The sequence below is a fragment of the Eptatretus burgeri genome, unplaced genomic scaffold, assembly GCF_056783735.1.
Source record: "Eptatretus burgeri isolate ZD-2024b unplaced genomic scaffold, Ebu_testis_v1 Ebu_testis_scaffold_501, whole genome shotgun sequence".
NCBI lineage: Eukaryota > Metazoa > Chordata > Myxini > Myxiniformes > Myxinidae > Eptatretus > Eptatretus burgeri.
In genome coordinates this window covers 5,206-15,000 of record NW_028222450.1, presented here as the reverse complement: position 1 = coordinate 15,000, position 9,795 = coordinate 5,206, and positions in this window count along the sequence as shown.

The window sequence follows — 9,795 nt, the reverse complement described above, 5'->3', positions numbered from 1 at the left end:
TCCTCCTTCTAAGAGGCAACTTCGGAACTTAAATATCCAACGGCAGGAAACAATGCTGGCAGACAGGTTAATGTCCTAATATAAAGCATGCTCATTGATGCAAACATTGCTTTTGAAAAACTAGGATTGAACTTTATCATGGGGATTGGGGAATCAAAGCTGTCTTTCAAACCCACACATGCCCCAACACATTTGGTTGGGCAATCAGCTTCAGATCATTTCTGTCTGGAGCACCGTGTGAGCAATTTTTTCTATTCCAAAGGTATTTCTAAGTTTACAATGAGTGGGTGACCCGTGTTCTTTTAGAATCACTGTGCCTTCTTTTCACAGGGGTACACCAGTACTGGCCTTATAACAACATATCTGATACAATGTTGATCATCAGTATTCCTCTCTGTATAGAAACAATGGATGACCTCGACACATGTCGATGTTGTCTACTTAAAGTGGGATTCATTATTCACTTAGTTAAATGGAATTACAACCACTGTCATTATTCAAGCACCACTGAAGTCACTATAATTTGTTTTACGTGAATACGTGCTTGGCATTCTAAAAAGCTCACTAGCTTGATGTAGTTACAATCAACCAAGACACACCAAATCAAACTATATTAAGATATGTATACAGGTAATAATATTTATATTCCGATTATATTTATTTTAAAACTACATTGGCGTGATTTGAATCATTGCAATTTATCTCATTCCGAGAACATTTGGACATTCTACAAAAGAAGCAAATTAATATTACCTAGCTGGTCTTTAGGAATGTCCGAGAAAGCCCATGTGGTTCCACATAAATAAGAAAATATTATCATCCATTCTGTTGTTGTTTGGTACAAATCCTGAACTGAAATGATGGGCATTGATAGAAGTAGCTGATTCAGCTTTACAAAGTGGTATTTCCACACACGATAATTGGCAGCCATGGCAGGATACTTGAGACTCCTTGAGGCATGTGCACTCCCTTATAGGAGAAGCTGTCTAGCTTGGGTTTGAATTTTTGACCCAGCTATAAAATGTCATCCTGGTGTTTCACAGGCAGGGTGAGGCCTCAATTGATGTGGTATCCCTTGGATGGACCTTAAACTGCTCTTGGCGACTCCCATGTTCCAGCATTATTTAGTGGGCGTTAAAGATCCCATGGTGTCCTTCATGTAGAAGTAGGTGAGCTGTCGCCAGTATCCTAAAAGGTAACAAATTCCACCACTAACAGAGCATCAGCAGCAAATGATGCTGCCCACAGCCACGTGCTGCACATGAAAACATAAGACTTTATCTCGTCATCCTTGCCATACCCGAAAGGAACACAAAAAATTCTGCCACATTCAATCTCGATCAGCTCTTCATACAAACATTCCACGTGAACCCTTTGCTATAACTATAATAGTGTTTCAATAATCAACAACTTCAGAATGCATTGATCACCAAATTCCCTCAAGTAATTTTACTTGCTTCCCACATTTAGGTGGTCATACAATATGTACTTGCTCATGATGCGACATATAACTGCGAGCGTTAACCATTTTAACCCAAATTAACTTTGGCACTCCGAATACAAAGGCACCTTGTCTCGGGAAGAAAGCAGATAAAATTTTGGTGGAATATGTGATTCATGTATTGTTTGAGTGAATAGAAGATACAATGGAATGCTTTTGGAGACACAACGATGTGAACGTCCAGATATTTCCTCAGCAGTGCAGGATACATGCAACTCACAACATATTAGTATTTACAGACCATCACATTTGAACATTTTAGGAGAGCAACAGATTGCACTCCTGATGTTTTGTGAGGAGAGTGATGGGAGTAATTACAGTAATAAGAGAAGTTTTGTCGATACTGAGAATGTTTGTGATGCTTATTTGCTAATTGACTATAATTTTTGTATAGTCTGGTGTGTGTCATTGTGATTGTGTGACCGTTTTATTTCAATAAATATATAATATCATTTGTCATGAATGAACACACAAAATTACAATGAAAATGCTAAAAGATCATCTTTTTGACCAAACTTTGACAAATGTCTCTCTCCCAACTTCGTGTTTCTTTAACTCATACTTGATGTCATGGGCTACATTCCAGCCCAACAAATGTCGCCAACTGTGCACAACTGTATTATTGGATATAATGTTAATCATATTTATTAACTGCACCAGAGTTCCAGATGAGACTGTTCCAAGATTTTCAGAGCTGAAAGCGTAAACGCGCACAAATCTGGGGCAGAGTTGGTCAAACTGAAGGCCGAGTTCTTGCGAGCTCCTCAAATTCAGCGAGACTTGGCCGTGGTTTGGAGTGCCGTGATGGATTGAACACTCAAGGGTTTGGCCCTGCAGATCTGCAGGAGCTAAGCCACCAGAGTCCATCTTGGTATCGTCAAAAACAGGTATTGGATGGAAAGTAAGATCAATTAAAAAAACACAACGTTTTGGCGCAGGTATAATGGGTAGAATGGCATCCTAATGCATTGTTTTCCTTGTTATTCCTTGTTAATATTTCGCTTCCATTCCCACTTGCAAGGATTTACACACAGAGGGATAGACCTGCATGGCGACCTGTAGCCGATATGCAAGGTATCACTCTAATCAATTGGCTGCGTGACATCATGAGCTTTCCATCAATGAAGAAGGATTCTGCAAAAAGGAGTAGCCTATCATTTCACTTTTCGAGTTCTGATCATGTCTAATAAATAAAAAAGTAAATGAACTGCTTTTGATTCCTACCAACCATTTTTCATCACCTTCAGCTTGCAACGTATGAGTGATGTTGCCGTTTGATTCACGTTTGAGAGATTCCATGAAGTTTAGGTAGGTTGGCTGAATTCTGCTTGGATTTCCAATGACAGTGACCAGTATTCCGGGAGATCAATTTTTGCACACCGAAACTCAAAATGAGCGCGATGGAGTGTGAGCACGATGGCACACCTCAAAAAATGATGGTCTGGTGTTATTGGAGTTAGCACTGTTCTCGTCACTTCCTGCTCCTAAAATTATAAGTAGGGTACCATCATTAAGACAGTGATTTGATGTTTCATATGGTCAGAGATCTGGCAATGTGAATCAATTCGCCGAGGGGAAGGTGGTAAACATTTGGAGTTTATCCAAAGTTCCAACATACTGTAGTGTACCCCTTTATGAAAGCCACTTGCAGGGATATTCAACATCCAATAAGTGACTGCTAGCAAATGAAATCTGGTTTAATATCTCTTCCAAAGAACAGCATTCTCTGGTTGAATGACCCTGACTGTAAAGAATCAGCACAACACACAATATACAGAATGTTGTTCACTGTGAATCGTTCTTTATATACTTCAAAGGTAAAGCCAGTTTTAACCAGAAAAAAAGAGAGATTTGAGCAAGATGAGATGGAGAGAATGAATTCAGTTTGAGAAAGCGATTCAGTACACACACCATATCCAGCAATATAAATGGTGAAAACAACCTTCAAATTCAACTAAGGCGTTCACAATGTGTACAGGTAGAAAATATTTTTGTATAATGTTGTGGAACTAATCCGTCACAATTTACATTAAAATGAATAGTCAAATTGACAAAAATGAATCAAATCTGAAGTTATGAATCACAGAATTAGTCAGTGGCATGGCCAGACTCACCCCTGACAAGGCCCTTCATTACATTCCCTTTCAGCCTTCGGTTCTTCTCCGATACACATCACGTTAGTTTCCTCTTCAACAGCAATGCAAACCGCTTGTTAATAGCTGCAAACCTCTTCCACACGATTTTGTTCACTGCATGAAGAAACACAGAAGAGGTCATATGTGGTCACCTACTATTTCCTGTTTTTTAGTCATGTGGTACACACTGCGTTAATAAGAGATGATCCTCTATAGGTCATATAATTTTAATGGTCATGTGAAGTGCTAGTGGCAATAACATCAGAATATATATCCAAGGCCTTTTTCAAATGTCTGTATTTTGAAACAAACTCATTTATTGCAGATATGACATCACTAGATTGAGAAAACTTTCTTCAAGATAAATTTTAGCATGTTTTGATAAAATTTACAAAAGTACAAGAAAAAACCCTGACTTTAGTAAGCATGTTTTGCAGGTGGTAAATTAGGCAAATCACCAATTGGGCATCATCAAGATAACTTTTAAATTTATGGACCAGAGGTAGATGTTTACACATCTGTACAAGTACACCCAGTCCGTTCAAGATTCGAGAATGCAAATTGCATGTGAGTCATCATTATATGAGATGATGATGATGATTCGGTGGAAAGACTTCTGCAGTGGACGGACGGGATATGTTAAGCGTCAAGTCATCTTCCTTACTCCAGTGGGTTTCAGGTATTAAAACTTCCAACTTCAATGTGTGTTGGAGGATAAAGGGTGATCTCTCATTCAGTTGTTAAACAATATTAAAGGTGTGTAGGTCCAAGTGATGTTTGGACAGCTGGTTAAATACCAAAGAAAGCATGAAAGAACGTGGGAGAAAGTTCAATTAGGAAAACTCTTGTTGTGGGTTGAATAAGACAAAGCACCTCTTTGGACACAGGTCCGTAAATGTCTGGAATACTTTACCTGTAGCAGCAGTCGGTGTTAGTACAGTGGCAGCCCTTTGACAGAGCATTGTTGTACTCACAGGGATGTGTATGTATTATAACATAAGTTAGAGAGCTTCAGATGTGTGCATCGTTGAAGCTGTGACAGAAATTCCAGATACTGAGTTGCACAAATGATCTTGATAATTTGAACATCACATTTGTTCAATCGTTGTTTAATGTTGAAAGATTAGTAATGTTTACTGACATCTAAAGGAGATGATTTTTTAGAGGGATTGATCGACAGCAAGTTGAATATTTTTGACGCATTGAAGCGAATATTGAACTTTACCAGAAAGTCGATGGCACGTTATTGCAAATCCCCACATTTCCCACCTAAAGCAAAGTTCAAAGATGGCAAAAAGTTATCCCAGGAATGACCCAATATGACATTTCGAGTTAAAAGAACAATTATGCTGTTTTGACTCTTGTGACCTTCAGGGTCCACAGAACCAGAGTTTTTTTTTTTTTTTTTTTTGATGCGATGATATTATAAAGACCCTGAATATGGTTTTTAATTGTAATATTTTTTGGTGATAAAGTTTTTTTAAAAAACCCAACCTAGCTGGTACTCGCTCCTAAAAAGGAAATTCCAGAAAACCTCCATGGTTATAGGGTCATCTATGTGACGTAATTACCAGTACGATTGTCTCAGTACGCAAATGAGAACAGCTGCACAACTCGCTTCCAGACTGGTCAAAGAAAGTGAATTTGATGAGAAAAAAAAGTTCTGATCAGCAATCCTGAGAGTGGCATGATTGTGAAAATCATGTGGTGTAGAAGGTGCTGTCAGACTGTGCATATATGGACGCATGAGGTGGAAATTAGGGAAGACAACTTTCATGAAATACCTGGCATTCACATGACAATCACGATGGCGTCGAATAAGGACAGGGCAACTAACAACTGTTGAAGTAGTAAATCAGGGAGCTAGAACGTGGTAAATGTGGAGCTTTGTGGTATTTTGATGTAACGCTTCTCTGTAATTCTTGTGCGTTAACTCAGCGAGCAGCACTCGGCAGAGTGCTACTTGGATGAGGCAGGCTGAACAGGTTTACGGATTGTATTCCACTGAAAGACTGGATCTGCTAACCTGAACCAAAATCGAATAGGTTTGTTCTTGTCATCCAGCCAACTCATCCACCAAGTTTATCATAATCCATCCACAACGTTTTGAAATAGCATGCTATACATTGTTTTTACCCACATCTCTCAATGGTGAAGAATTGCAGGTATTCAACACATTAATGATAAAAGAACATCAATTTATTTAAATTCCATCATTGCTATTCCATCATTTATGTTTCCACAGACATTTAATCTCATTTGCAAATGAAAGAAACTGAACATATTTTTGAAATTATTATATCACTCGAGCAATTAGTCCGATGATGTCATTACAGGGATTCCAACTGCTGTCTGGTCTAATTGACGGAACACTGTACCGCCTTAACTTTTAAAAATATAGTTTATAGTGAATGAAAAAAATAACGGGATAAATAGCATCCCGGGATTAAGGTATGAAATGAGGGGGGTGGGGGCAAGGGATGGGTCTTCATTGAGCATTACGTAATATTTTAGGAGGTGTCTGTTGAAGTGTAACACAGCGTTACAGGGTATGGGGGGGGGGATTAGATTTGGGCAAAAAAATGCGTTACGTAATTTTTGGTGGCCCCTGACGGGTTTTTTGGGAAGTCAGTGATAGCATGATGGGGAGAAGCATGAAATGTTACATATTTCACTGTTTTGACGTGAGAATGGGAATTTGCTTTTATGAGCAAGAGGAGGGTGAGAGTAAAGGGGAGGGGGACTGAGTACTTTTGGTGGGAGAGGGAGGGACATGGGGTTTGAAGGTTTGAGTGCGGGGAGGGGACTTATGCCGAAGCGTTGGGAGGGCGTGTTGCCTGGCATTGGCTTCGTGCTTACAGTGGGTGCCTTGGGATTCTAGGATCATAAGTTCCAAACCCTATTTTTGCCACTGAATTAACACCAGGGGGTTGACTCAGCCTGTCATCCTTCCGAGGTCGGCAAAATGAGTAATAGCTTACTGGTATCCTGTGTCGGAGTGGTGACCCATCCAGGATGGTGCCCAATAGCCAAGGAGACTGCTAAGGCAGCACTAACGCTCTGCACATAGTATGGTTCCAATGGATGGATGGATGTTGGGAGGGGAAGGGTGGGGGCTGAGGCACTCACTTGGTGGCAACCCGATGGACAAGGGACACGACCCCCCAACAGACTCCGCATGGGCCCGGGTCGTCCCGTACCACATCACCCGTGGTCAGACTCCAAGTCCAAATCTTGCCAATGCAGCTCCCCAGCTGTCTGGCGAAACCCAATCTCCCAGGGGGGGGGGGCAATTTCTCATAGAATCAACCACATTAACCTTCCCTGGTCTGAATCACTGCAGTCCGGGAACCAACTCCCACCAAGGCTGCTCGAAAAGAAATTCCTGTTTAAATTTGAATTTAAGAATTTCTGGCCTCGCATTTCCAATTTTGGCTGCAAGCTTTGGCCCCATTGTTCCTATCGGGCTTTTTGCCCTTCCCTGCTACGTCACTGTTGGCCTTGAGCCTCCCGCTCTCCCAACCTTCCCTCCATTGTCATGAGCCACCAGCTGCTTATGACTCACGGATGTACTTCACATGACCATGCATGTTTAAAAAAAACAAATTGGGCTACAACTGATAATAGTCCACATTATCCCGTCTCTTTCTGTATCCTACCGCTCAATGTTTTCCTTTTCCCCCACCACAAACCCCCCTGTGCAGCGAGTGAAACCTCCCACGGGGTCACACCTCAAACATCCCAGGAACCATGGCACATGACCTCTGCCGACACCAGCTCCCACACCTCGTGGACTTAGTCTCACTCACACCCAACACGAGCCGGTGTTTCATTACACCCCATCGTTCCCCGATACATCAGATGGGCCCCTGCATGGTCTAACTGCACACCCACGAGCACCTCGCCACCGCAACCCACGGAGGTTGCGTCACACACCACAGAGGCTATTCCATTCCTCCTCAAAAACCTCCATCTGGCTCGTCATGTGGTGACGATCTCTTTCTGGGGTAGAGTGACATCTACACTGGTAGATAATGTTCCTGGCCATTACAATACTCAACAAACATATTCTCAGTGGAATGTTTCCTTCAGACCCCTCAACCAACCTGCCATTCCACTTTTAAACTGTGCCGCTAAAATTTATTTCTTTTTATTCATTTCCCTGAACAAATGTTCACCCATTTTATTAATTTCTCTTGTATTTCTCTCAATTTGTTCCATCAATATTTACAAAATGACCTGTGTGGACATCACACACCCGACTGCTGACTCATGACCCACACTTGCACTCGTAAGGAGAAGGGCTTCCGAGTAATGTCAGGAGCTCAGACACCATTCTTATGCTCTGCCCATCCCCACTAGGCCCCACTCCCGGCTCGCCTCCAAGCATGCGTTCCTCACCATCCGTCATTACATGAACATCTGCCATTTTCTCCATGTTTCTCATGTGCATTCAAATTGAAAATAAAAATGTTAAGCTCAAATTTTATTTTTAATTTTTTCATTGAGGAGGGTGTCGTGACAAATCCCACATTCCTGATGCACCAGATGTTTGCGTCTGAGTGCCCGTTAGCTGGGATTCCTCAGAACTTACAGGAACACATTCTGGGAGATGATCCAGACAGAGTCGTTTATTACACAGCGTTCAATAATTCCACAACTTTACCATTCCCCAAGCATCATTCAAATGAGCCAAAATCACACACACACACACACACACACACACACACACACACACACACACACACACACACACACACACACACACACACACACACACACACACACACACACACAGACACACACACAGGGGGCAGATGGCTCCGACACATTTTCTTACCTTTTTAAAAAGGTTTCTTTTGAATCAAAAAGTACAGGGAAGAAGAGATTGACAAAGATGCTATCATAAACAGAACAAACCAAGCGAGTCAAAGGAGCACAAAGAGGAGAAAGCAGATATGCAAACTTATGGACAATGATGAACAATAAAAGCTCAAAAACCCTAACCCACTCGAAGAGCCACAGATCACACTTGTACAACGAGTTAAGAATGCAGGCAGGACTTCCCTTTGGTCTATGATGCGAACAGGGTGTGAACCGTCGGCCAAAGCCAATTTTTCTTGCTTAAATTTTGAGTTCCGTCAGTCTCTGTTTTGAGAACACCTCAGACCATGCTAAATATGTTGAACATGTGTATCTGAAGCAAAAACTATGTTCATGAGAACTGGCCGAAAACATAGCAATCCAGGAAAAATAGGACCACCTGTCTTGAAGCCCACCTGGATCCAGGAGCAACAGTCACTAACCCCCCCCCCGGCAGACTTTCTTAGACCCTGAGATTTTTTAATGCTGTGAACAAACTTTTTGGTACATCACGGGTGATGAAGGATGAGGTCAAGTTTCATTTTAACATTTTTGACCATAACTTGACTAATGTTTTTTTCTTTTTTTCCTTTAATATACAACGTCAAGGCTCATATAAGAGTGAACACACAGAACGTACAACAAGAGGAGGCAGGAGACAGGAGGGATTGGAGAGGAGGGAAGTACAAAACAGTGAGGAACAGAGACATTAGGAGGAAAACTGTGGAAGGGAGAGGGATGGGGCGGGGAACACTGGGGTATACAAGATGGGAAACAACAGGGACTTTCCAGGAAGGAAATATTTGTTCAATCGGAACAGAAATTGCCTATCGAGATAGTGAGAGAAATGTGCCATTACACTTGATTTACTTCACACCTCTTCAGAAGTTAAAGGTCAAGGAGTCAAATGGTGGTCTGAAAAAACACATATCGCATGTTTGGTTATCTCCTAATTTTGCTAATGCTGAATTCCAAAGATCGCTTGACCTTCCAATATGTTCCTGCATTGCAATAGTGAATCTGCACTGAAGTTATGTGCACCTGATATTTGATTTGTGTCCCTTGACGTACTATTTTTTGGATTGTGACCTCAATAATAACACACATTACATATTTTTTGATCATAACTTGAATAATTTACCTTTGATTTTCATGATGTTTATTTTTATGGCTGGATTGTATCTGGGGACACATTTTTTAACACTCTATCCATAAATGTTGAAGGTCAAGGTTATAAGGTGGTCTGAAAAATATATGGCCATCATTGGATCGCAGGCCAAGAGTAAGTCGTGAGCG